Source organism: Schistocerca nitens, chromosome 9, assembly GCF_023898315.1.
Source record: "Schistocerca nitens isolate TAMUIC-IGC-003100 chromosome 9, iqSchNite1.1, whole genome shotgun sequence".
NCBI classification, from domain to species: Eukaryota; Metazoa; Arthropoda; class Insecta; order Orthoptera; family Acrididae; genus Schistocerca; species Schistocerca nitens.
The window spans coordinates 387,433,943-387,446,448 of record NC_064622.1 but is presented as its reverse complement, the minus strand read 5'-3'; the positions used below and the strand labels follow the sequence as shown (position 1 = coordinate 387,446,448).

The following is a 12,506-nucleotide window of genomic DNA, read 5'->3' as shown; positions in this document are numbered from 1 at the left end:
AAACATTCCACGTGGGAAAAATACATCCAAAAACAAAGATGATGTGACCCACCAAAAGAAAGCGCTGGCAGGTCGATAGACACACAAACAAACACAAACACACACACAAAATTCAAGCTTTCGCAACAAACTGTCGCCTCATCAGGAAAGAGGGGAAGGAGAGGGAAAGACGAAAGGATGCGGGCTTCAAGGGAGAGGGTAAGGAGTCATTCCAATCCCGGGAGCGGAAAGACTTACCTTAGGGGGAAAAAAGGACAGGTATACACTCGCACACACACATACACATATGTCTGCTTGTGCCTGTGTGTGTGTGGATGGATATGTGTGTGTGTGTGCGAGTGTATACCTGTCCTTTTTTCCCCCTAAGGTAAGTCTTTCCGCCCCCAGGATTGGAATGACTCCTTACCCTCTGTCTTGAAGCCCCCATCCTTTCGTCTTTCCCTCTCCTTCCCCTCTTTCCTGATGAGGCGACAGTTTGTTGCGAAAGCTTGAATTTTGTGTGTGTGTTTGTGTTTGTTTGTGTGTCTATCGACCTGCCAGCGCTTTCGTTCGGTGGGTCACATCATCTTTGTTTTTGGATGTAGTATATAAAACTGACTTTATAATTATTTCAAGGCCGCAATTGATTCTTCAGACCAAGCATTGTCTTTGATGCCAATGAGCATGGACTGTCTTTATCAGAATGTGTCCCTCCTAAAATGCATTTTTCTTTTTAAATGCATCCCTATAAAATCATAAAGAAGTTACCTTGCAATGTCTTAATGTGGTAAATGTGAACTCATGTCCACTTAAAACATGAAGTCTGCTCTCCATTCTGGATGTTCTAATTTTTGTTCCAGAACTTCTTTTTCCTTCATAAATTCAGCAGTAGTAAGTTTTAAATCAGAAAATCACTCTGGGCATGACCCTTGATTTATTCAATGACTTTGCATTAATATGTGAAGTCTCAATACTCTTTCTTCACATTCATTGAAAACTTTTGCAATTGACAATGGAATAATGCACAAGGCTTCAGAAATTTTACTATTCGTATCATCAATTTCTTCACGTCTGCAAATTTAGCACAAAGTACTTTTTGATGTACAAAACAATGAATCCCATCTGTCAATCATTGTTAACGGTTTGCTCTCTCGTTGTCAACTAAATCTTTTAATTCTGTCTGCATGGTATTGTAATGTCATTTCATAGCAAATATGCAGTACCTGTTGCTTGTGTGAATTATGAATACTCACCCCTCTCTTCTATCATTCCATTCATTTTAAAGGATTGTGGCGATGGGGTGCTAGACTTCCCCTTTTGTGCAAACAGCCACTGGAGCTGTGAACGCCCTTCATACCACAAACAAGTAGCCAAAGTTAAACTGCACTGACAACATGATTCTGTTGAACTCGGAGAGGTCTACCAGTTTAAAAATGCTGCACTGCAATGCTAAATGAAATGTCGAGAAAGGCGAACAAAGCTGAGTAACAGGTTGGGTTTGGCCTGCCTATGGCCAGCACACACGGCACATTTGAAGTGTGGCATGCCATGGCCAGCCCTGCTCTATATACCCGTGTCCTGAACCAAAAGATTCAAGTTCCTCATTGAGATATGCCCTTTGTATTTCCATAATCAATGTTCTACTACTGGCTGATAGCCACTTATACCAGTTTCAGTATGGACATATACCAATAGCTGCCTAAAGCAGATTTGCATATATTGTGCTGTGACATTTCATATCATTTTTTTTATATGTATAAAAGAGGATGCATATCAGCTAAGTGATAAAATCCATGCAATTTGCATGTTCATTTACTTATACTTAGTATACAGGGTGTCCCATTTATCTTGACCACCCTAAATAACTGTTTTTCCAGATCCAACCTACAAAATGTTTCAAGCAAATGTTCTTTAGCCATCAGGGGGACATCAATCAACATGATTGCCTTCATTGTACCTTTGTTTTTTACAAAGATATCAACAGAAGTATGACTTTTTTAAATGGCACCTTGTTATTTTTATTCAGTAATTCATTTCCTCTCCTAAAGATCTATTCAAAAATGTATCACAGTGTACCATTTACTGAAATATAATGTTATTAATTACTTAACACAACACTGATGTTGATGCTCCCAGCACTTACTGCAGGTATTCGGGGTAATGGAACACATCCACGTGCTGACATTGACAGAGGACAAATGTAAACATAAGTAGAATGCATACTCATCATTCTGTCAACCATCGTCAGTTGAAGAGTTGTTTGAGTACAATTTACACCAATGAAGAAAAGGTAGAAATGCTACTCATCTATTGGGAATGTAAGTTAGCACAACAGTAATTGTAAAACTGTTTTCTCATGTACAGGTACATTTAGTGCAGTAGTTTAGCCCTTTTAAATACTGTTGTGTAGAGTAGGCATACAGTAAAGGCTGTTCTTCCTACAAACTGCATTAACATGACGTTTCTTTTTTGTTGTTGTTGAAGGTAAGCAAAATGCTATGCAGGCAGCGTAACTGTACAGAAAGTGATATCCTGACAAGAACCAACCTTCCCAACGGATGTTTTCTCATCTTGTTGTGATGCTTCAGGAAATGGGAAGTTTCAACCCATGACAATGCAATCATCATCACACTCGCACAGACAAAGCTGCCAAAGTTACTGTTCTAGCTTCCATTGCTATGAATCCACAAGTGAGCACACAACAGCTTGAACATGAGATTAGCATTCCTGAAACCTTTGTACATCATATCCCTACATGTCACTGGTTTCATCCTTACCATGTACAGCTACATTAAGAATTGCATGGGAATGATTTCCAGAATCATGTACGATTCTGTCATTGGGCACAGCAGCAAATCCTCCTCAACCTGAACTTCTTCTCCAATGTTCTATTTACCAATGAATGTTCCTTCTCAAACAAAGGACAGATAAATACAAGAAACATGCATTATTGGTCCAGTGCCAACCCACGCTGCGTCAATGGACAGTTAACATCTGGTGTGGGATGCTTGGTACTACAATTATTGGCCCTTATTTCATCAACAGTAGTCTAAACGACACAGCGTATGCCAACTTCATCAGACAAATTCTTCCTACTCTTCTGTATGAAGTGCTGCTAAGAACCAGAATGCTTATGTGGTATCAACACAATGGATGTCCAGCACATAATGCTTTGTTTGCAGTCTTGTTCTGGACCAAAGGTATCCTGCCAGATGGATTGGTCAAGGAGGAACAGTTACTTGGCCTGCTAGGTCTACTGATTTAAATCCTCTGGACTTTTTTCTTTGCGGATGCAATAAAGACATTGTCTACCGCAATATTCCAACAACTCCAAAGGACATGTGGGAACATATCGTGCTTGCTTGTAATTCTCTTCAGCAGGCAACATTGGAAGCAATAAATAATTCTTTCATTCAACAAGTGCACCAGTGTATCGGTATCTAGGTCCTCACTTTCAGCTCCTTTGCAAATCCAGCAAGTGGGCGAGTTTGTGATCCCGGGCTCAGTCAGTCTTGTGTTATGTAATTAATAATGTTTTGTTTCAGTGAATGCTACACTGCAATACATATTTGAATAGGTCTTTAGGAGAGGAAATGAATTACTGAATAAAAAATACAGGGTGCTATTTAAAAAAAGTCATACTGCTTTTCATATCTTTGTAAAAAACAAAGGTACAACAAGGGCAATCATGCTGATTGATGACCCCTTGATGACTAAAGAACATTTGCTTGAAACATTTTGTAAGTTGCACTTGGACAAACAGTTATTTAGGGTGGACAAGGTAAATGGGACACTCTGTATAAGTTGACCTCCTTTTAGTTCCTGTCTTAGAGTAAAATCACATGCGTTATATAAGTTCACTTTGAAAACTTAAGCACAAAAACTTGACATAAAATTTAAATGTGGTTTTTATGCTGATTTTATCAAAACTCATGCTTTTCAGAAATCTTGGCCACAATGTCTCAATTCCCAACAGTTCCCATTTTCCGTTATATATTTGTGTGAGAAAGGTATACTTTGAGAAGTTTCGGATGCTTGTAAAGATTTTTGCAATTTACAAACTTTTTATATAATCTATTTCATAATAAATCAGGGTTTTTATTTACAGTTAATGTGAATAAGTAACATATCACGTCATATTAGTTCTCTCTTTTAATGGGAGTGTATATTACCTACATTTATTGTAAAATAACGCTACTGTTGAACTTTCTTACGAACCATAAACTGAAAAATGCCTTGGAGAAGTAGTAAAACTTATACCAAGTTTCTGTTGTTGTAACAGATATCTCATTTTTGGCTATAAATTAGTTAAATTCCAAAAGATTGCTGATAATATTTATAGCATATCAAACTTATAAGTTAAAAGAGAATCAGGAAGCTTAGTATAAAGTTATTTTTTTACTATCCTGAAAAATACTGCACCATGCATAAATTGCTTACTGTTTTATAAAATATCGCACCAGGCATAATGTAGTGTTTGCTGTTCTCAGATAGGGGATGAATTGGTTACTATTCATAAGCAGCTAGAAATCGCCCTGATAACTGCCAAGCAATTGGAAGCTGCTGCAGATGGGTGCATTGGGGGAGGGCTGCTACCAAGAGTTGTGTGTCAGAGGTACCAAAGATAACTCAAGTACTATCCTTTCCTGTGGATACCATCTCTCTTGGATGAAATACAAGCCTCATCAATACCCATCATTTGACTGTGAGTGGCTTGTCAGTGTGGGGTTTAGGTATTTGCACAAGGTAGACAGGGATCAAGGAGGATTCACTGTGCTTACTAATTCCTTTTAACATGCAGGTTCAAGGTGCTGTCTTTGACTGAAACTGAATCTGAGCCACTGGGACTAAGGTCACCTGTTTTGGGGAAACAAAAGGGTTGGAGTCCCCTCTAATCACTGACATTTGAAACATATATTAAGTAATGGTACCTCTTAGGGAAATGGCAGCAAGGGTTTGGAAGGAACACCAGGTACACTCAATGGGTATACCTGGTCACCTCATTCAGCAGGTTGAAGAGACTATTCTGGCAGTCATTAAGGGAACAGGGTGCAATCAGCTACAGCTGCATACTGGAACAAACGATGCCTGTCTCTGAGGTCATACTTGTATCTCTCCAGTGGCTCACAGAGGAAGCTGAGAATACCATCCTTGCTCATGGAGTTTCAGTGAAGCTCACAATCTGCAGCATTGTCCTCAGGACATATGTAGCTTCCTGGCTCTTAGTAAAGTGGAACGCTTGAACCAAAGACTCAGAGAGTTGTCGACTTCGTAGGCTTTCACTGTAGTGTTGAGAGTCCCCCTAAATAGATCAGGTGTGCATTACACAATCAGAGGCAGCTGACCAAGTGTGAGGTGTATACAAGGTCTTTTTTAGACTAGGTGACAGTCCATCCCACCCAGATAATGATAGCTGTGTGAAACCCAGAAGTATCAGAGTAACATCCAAGGAAATGGCTCTCACAGATGAGAGTATCAAAATCCTAGTGATTACCGCCGAAGAATGTGCAACAAAAAGGAAACATAAAATAGAAGCATATTTGTTGCAGAAGACAAGAAACTAAAATCCACCAAACTGAAGTTGAAGTTGCATCTGATATTGTTTGACCAAGACCCAGTAGCAAGGATGGGCAAAAAATTGTAATGGGGGTCCTCCTGATGTAACTGAAAATTTTAGAGGAAACCTCATTTCGCTTAATGAGACTGTAATCATTGGCAGAGACTTTAATTATCCAATGTTCAGTTGGGATAATTATACTCTTGTTAGCAGTGGGCATGACAAGACATCCTGTGAAACTTTAATAAATGCCTTCTCTGAAAACTACCTAAAACAGGTAGTGCAGAAGTCCACTCATGATGGAAATATATTAGTTCTAATGGCAGCAAACAGACCTGATCTCTTTGAGGAAATCTACACCAAAACTGTTATCAGTGACCATGAGATAGTTATAGCAACAGTGAATACCAAAACAGAAAGGGCATCTAAAACAAGCAAAAAGATTTGTATCTTCAGTAAACTAGACAGAGGAGCAATAATATCATACCACTATGAAGAACTTGTAACTTTTAGCTGAGGACAGGAGCATGAAGAGGAACTGTGACTTATGTTTAAAAGAACACTTTACCATGCCCTTAATAAATAAGTACCCAGTAGTGTAGTTCATAATTAGAGAGATCCTCCATGGTATACAGTCACTATAAAAAAATAAAAATAAATAAAAAAAGCATAGGGCTATAAATGGAGAGAGACTGAATGAAACTCATTTGATTATCATAAGCGCAATGTGTGAAGCCTTCAATGACCACTGTAGCAGAATAATGTCAAATGATATTTATCAAACCCCAGAAAAATTTAGAACATATGTAAAGGCTGTCAGTGCATCAGAGTTAGTGTCCAGTCACTCATATATGAGACTGAAACTGAAGCTGTGATCAGTGAAGCAAAAGCAGAAATCTGATGGACTTAAATTTTCCTTGATACATATGAGTCTCAACATTATCTACAATAATGATAGGAGCTGAAGAAATGAATTAAAATTTGAGCTATACTGAGGATTTGAACCCATGTCCCTCACTTAGTAGGCAGATGTGATAGCCATTACACCACTGTAACAATACAGGCAAAACCACTGCATAGAGAACCCTAGTCCAGTACCCTCCTTAACTTGAACTTCAATTCACAGTTTCAGCCTGTTTTCCCTTTCTTAAACCATCAGTATTTCCAAGGCTCTCCAGTATTAAAATAGCATCTCAACTTTATACGTAATGGGGAAATCCTGCATATACCTCAAACTTAATGTGATCTGATGGAATGAAATTTTCTGTGAGACAATTAAGCAGAGGACCCAGGTTCAAGTCCTCCTTGCTTTAGCACAAATCTCAATTGATTTCTTCAGCTTCTAAAATTATTGTAGATGAAGATGAGACTCATATGTCTCAACAAAAATTTTATTCTATGGGATCTATAAATCTTCTGCACTTGAGGTACAGGCTGGATTTTCCCATTACGTACAAAGCTGGGGTGCTATTCCAATACTGGAGAGCCTCAGTCATACTGATGATTTAAGAAAGGGAAGATAGGCTGAAGGTGTGAATTGAAGTTTGTGTTAGGTGAGGCATTGGACTAGCATGGTCTTTGCAGCTGTAGAATTGTGTTTTATTCATCTCCTGACACATATTTGCAATCTATTCGGTCTGCATACAGGAGACATGTCAAAAATTTATAATACTGTAACATTCCTTTATAATATAAAAAGCTTTATGATTATGTTGAATGAATTTCTGAACTGTGGAATGGGCACCGAACTTACGTAATCATGTAGCGTGTTGTAAGTGCAAGTGGTGTCCTTACCCTGTGCTGTTGTTAGCAAAACCTTTATATGAACTGATTGGGCAGTGCAACTCTCAATACCAATAAAGAAATACAGTCACTGCAAAATACATTCAGCCCCTTAGGCATTGAATCCTCTGTCCCTGTTCAAAACTGATAACCTTGGTTCCTGTGCACATAGCAAATAAATTAAATTGTCTTACTCCTAAAGCAGCAATGGTGGAACACAATATATTCTGGTCTCTCATAAAAAATATATGAATATGCTAACTACAGGCTCAGCAGTGCGCAATGCTGACTGTAACACTTGGAGATGCACATGAAATTCTTTTCACTGGTAAATGAAAACATTTGAGAAAAAATCCAACTTCTTAGAAAAACATATGACCTGGACAGGAGGCGGTTTTCGATTATGGTGAATTACTAACACTGAGATTTTTTAGCAAAATTATATTGCAAGTCTTTGTATTTTCATAAACAACTGACAATTGAAGTTACATTACTCGCAACTGATTCACGATCAATGAGATTTAAACAGCAAGTATTATCTAACCTCACTAATCTAACATAAATGAAAATCATCAAATTACATATAGCTCTATTAACAAATCTTAGTAGCATTACAAAAGTGAAGTATCTAACTAGCCTTTTCATCAAATCATTTTATGTACATTCTGGGGTTGCTCAACAGTTACAAATTAACAGCCAACTCATGTATACTAATGTGCTGGCAAAACAAAAATCATAATTATTTAACATCTTTATCTTGCTTGCATGAAGACTTTTGCTTCCATGTTCAACAATATTGACATACCTACATTAAACTAACATTTGGTGGCTGCACACAGCACACACAAAAACTGACTACTTTCTCTCACAGACAGCTGCATACAACTGAGTGGCCAGTGCTCTCTCACTCCAACACTACAATCTCAGACCAGAAGCAGTATCTTTGGCTCCGTGGTCGTACACAGTCAGCAAACTGCATTATAAAATTTATCAGAGACATACATCATTTATAATATCATAGTTCCAGTTTAGTTTAACATTATTACCATATTTGGGTGCCACATACAAATGTGCCCTAGTAGACTCCTTTCAATACAGTTACAATGATTTTTATATTAATAAATAATATCACTAAAATAAATACTAACACTATCAGGATATTTCTTAGAATATGTAACACATTATATTTGGCTCAGATTTCCAGTTTGACCTGCATAAATTCATCCACTGAGTAATAACATTTCAGTGTCATTGCCTCATGTAACTTTCTCTTAAGTGGACCAAAATTAATCTGTGTTAGCATGTTCCCTTTTAATTTATTACAAATTTTCATTCCTATGTATTGAGATCTCTGGGCATACAGTCTGAGGTGGTGGGTGGGAAGCATAACAGTTTCTTTGTTTCTAGTATCATGTGGATGGACAAAATGGCTTCCCTCAAATAATTTATGTCTGATGTACAAAAATATTATAATCTCATATTTCTATAGGGATGACAGAGTTCATAATGGATGATGTGGTTCTTTATGATATGCAGTGCACATATTTCAAATGATTTATTTCTGTATTTTTAGTATCTGCACTATGATTGACGAGTTACCCCTAAGAACAAAATCATACCTAATGATAGATTCAAAGTAGCTTGTATATGTTACTTTTCATGTGTCCATGCCAGTTGCAGTTGATAATATTTGCATTGCAAATGCAAAGCTGCTCAGTTTGTTTGCTAGGTTTCAATGCTGCCTGCCAGCTCAATTTTCCATATACATATAAACCTAAGAATTTGACTGAGTCAACTTCTTCTATACCTTGATTGTTATGAACAATCTTAATCTGTTCTCATTTTGACTGTTTGGTTTTAAATTGGGTCATGTGAATCTTAGATTTGTTTGGATTCAACCCATTTAGCTTTGTTTAGATTCAACCCATTTAGCTGATGGCAAGTCTCTAAAGTACTGAGGGTACTGACCACAGATTTGGGAATTTTTTCTGAATCCTGATTTTCAACTAAGACAGAAGTATCATCTGCAAACAGAACTGATTGGGAGTTGATATTTAATGGTAAGCCATTGACATAAAAGAAAAATGGAAATGGACCAACACACTGAGATAATTTTTTTTCTTTTTTCCATTCAGAAAAATAATATGCGCCATTTAAAGAGATGCCAACTGTTTGCTTTCTGCTTGATAGGTAGGATTTAAGCCATTGCAGAACACTGCTGCTGATGCCATACTTTTCAGGTTTGTAAATAAGTAATGCATGTTTTGCAGAATCAAACACCTTTGTGAGGTCACCGAAAATTCCTGCCATCTTATTTCTCTTGTCAAATGATGTGCTTATTTTATCAATGAAACTGTTCACTGCAGCTGTGGTGTTTTTCTCCTGCTGTAAACCAACTCGACTGTTTAGAAAAGCAGAATTTTTGCAATGAAGTTTTGGATTTGAGCAACAGCAAGTTTTTCATATATTGTAGATATGACTGGGGGAATTGAGATAGGATGATAATTTCCTATGATCACTCTTGATCCCTTCTTGAAGAGTGGTTTGAGTTAAGCATATTTCAGTACCTCCGGGAAACAGCCCTCTTCAAAGCATTGATTTATTATTTGAGCTAGTGGGATTGCAATTTTACTGTGTACTGTTTTAATAACCTTGGTTAGTATTCCATTCCAACCTGCAGATTTTTTTGTTTCTTAATGTTAGAATAGCATTTTCTACTTCCCCCACAGAAACTTCTAAAATTTTCAGAGTCTTCACTTAGGCCAAAGGGATTTACTTTGTTGTGATAATCTGTAACATCTACGTCAGACTTTGCTACATTTGTAAAGAATTCATTAAAGTACTCTGGTATTTGAGTTGAACTTACAATAGTATTCCCTTCAGTGTCATTTTTTGAAATTTCTTTGTTACAGGCTTTAACACGTAACTCAGATTTAATGAGTGACCTCACAGTCTTTGTCTTATTTTTATGATTTAAAATCATCCTGTTATTTGCCAGTTGTTTTGCTGCCTTGACAACTCTTTTAAATATGGTTTTATAGAGTCTAACATATTCCATGAAATCAATGTTTTTATTGTATTACTATGCTGCTACAGTGACATAATGGATCGCACAAATGCCTAGTAATCAGGATGCCTGCAGTCAAGTCCTGGCTGTAGCATAAATTTTAATTCATTTCTTCAGCTTCTATCATGATTGTAAAAGCGGAAATACTCTGTTTTCAAATGTTCCTGTACAGAGAAAAAAACCATCAGTATGGCCCCAGCTTAATTCTCATACCACTGAAAAGATGAGTGAACATGAGAAACAGCTGAAGAGGTTAAAACTTAACAAAGCCCCAGGTCCCAATGGTAACCGTATCAGATTCTATATCCAATTTGCAGCTGAGTACACCCCTCTGCTAACTTTAATCTATCCTAGACCACTCAAATAAAAAGCTGTGCCCCCTTAGTTGGAAGAATGCACAGGTCAAACCTGTCTAAATGAAGGGCAGTAGAAGGGATTCACAAAATTACTGCCCAGAATTCTTGATATCTATTTGTTGTAGGATCTTATAACATATTCTGAGCCTAAACATGAAGAGTTATGGTCTCTCCCTGCCAATCAGTGTGGATTTTGAAAACATAGATCATGTGAAACCCAACTCGCACTTTTCTCACATGACATCCTGAAAGCCATAGACCAACACAGTCAGATAGATAGAGTATTTCTCGATTCACAGAAATCATTTTACTCAGTACCATGGCTATGCTTCTTATCAAAAGTGTGATCATATGCAGTGTAAGATGAAATAGGAGGGCTTATCAACAAAGACTGAGATTGAGTTTTTCAATAGCTTTTGTGATAGTTTCCTGTCCTCTCACATCATTTGACTTACTTGGTATGCACATCCGATCTTCCTCTCCAGATAGTCGGCCATGTCGATATCCAAAAACTTCTTCTCTGAAGAATAAAGCTGGTTAAGGGAATTTACCAGACTCTCTCTCCCTCTCTCTCTCTACTCATGAAATAAGTGGATACTTGCAGATTTCTTTTAGTTTAGTCTTGGTATATTTCAACTTCCACAAAGAACAAATTCTCTATTTCTCACATAAATATAAGAAGGTCAGCAATTCAACCGATTCATCTCACTCACATTAGACTCGATTAAATACATTTACAATAGCGTAGGTTTAACAACCACATAATTTATGAACATGTCTTGCTTCTAGCAAGTCCAACCCAGGAATTACTTGAAAGTCTAATCTCTTTTCTTTATTTATCCTAAACAATCATCACAGTCACTAAAAGCACAAAATTATATATAAACACTCCTTGTTCTTCTCTGCACATACACTGAAACTCTATGGATCGAACAGCAGGTACTTGTCATCAACTGTTCAGCCACTGTTTCCACATTTTGCTCGTGACTGTTTTTAGATCTGCACACAGAAACATGCAATGCACATTATGTTGGATTCACTTCTCTCACACTTCTATTTAAAATATTGTCTGTTTGAGATGGAGGAAGGCCAAGTAGTTCTAGAATTTATGCAGAAATTCTCGAAGCACTACATATTCCTCCCCTCAGACTGAACATGCGATATTTTTATACAATCATTATGTACATTTATATCACATATAGCAATAATTCATATTTCAACATTATGCCTTGTTCTTTTCATAACCATGAATACCCTTTTTTATTATTTAGCTGTTCCTTTTTTTTTATTTTAAGTATAAAATGTAAACATTTCAATCAATATTGGAGTTTGTTTTCTTATATCTAGGAATCATGAGGACTAAACCTTTAGTTTCCAATCATAAGCTCCAGGTGTTCATGACACTTGAATACTTTATTCTTTATTCTAATTCTGTGTACTATTTTTTCCTCAGTATGTACTAGTACCATTATTTATAGTAGTTTGTAGTCTGGAGGAACTCTGGGCAACTGAAAGTGTTCTTTTGAACACCTTTAAATTCACATAAAACATAATAATGCTGGTGATATTCAGAATTCAAATTTACCATAATAACTCCTATTAAATGTGAGACTTCTGTCATGATACTGTCCTTTTCACCTAGGATCAGTACCTATACCTTACATGTGGGTTGGCCCTGCGAGTTCACTTCCTCCTTCCATTCTGGTAGGTATGCCCCTTTATAAAACAACCCTATTCATCAGGCCACAGGTCGTCCTATCTCTAT

General features: G+C 37.1%; 1 protein-coding gene across 1 annotated transcript in view; it reads left to right on the top strand.

Moving 5' to 3' along the window:
- LOC126203689 (fatty acid synthase-like) overlaps positions 1-12,506 on the top strand; it is a 469,334-nt gene that overhangs the window by 403,011 nt on the left and 53,817 nt on the right. The window lies entirely within an intron of this gene.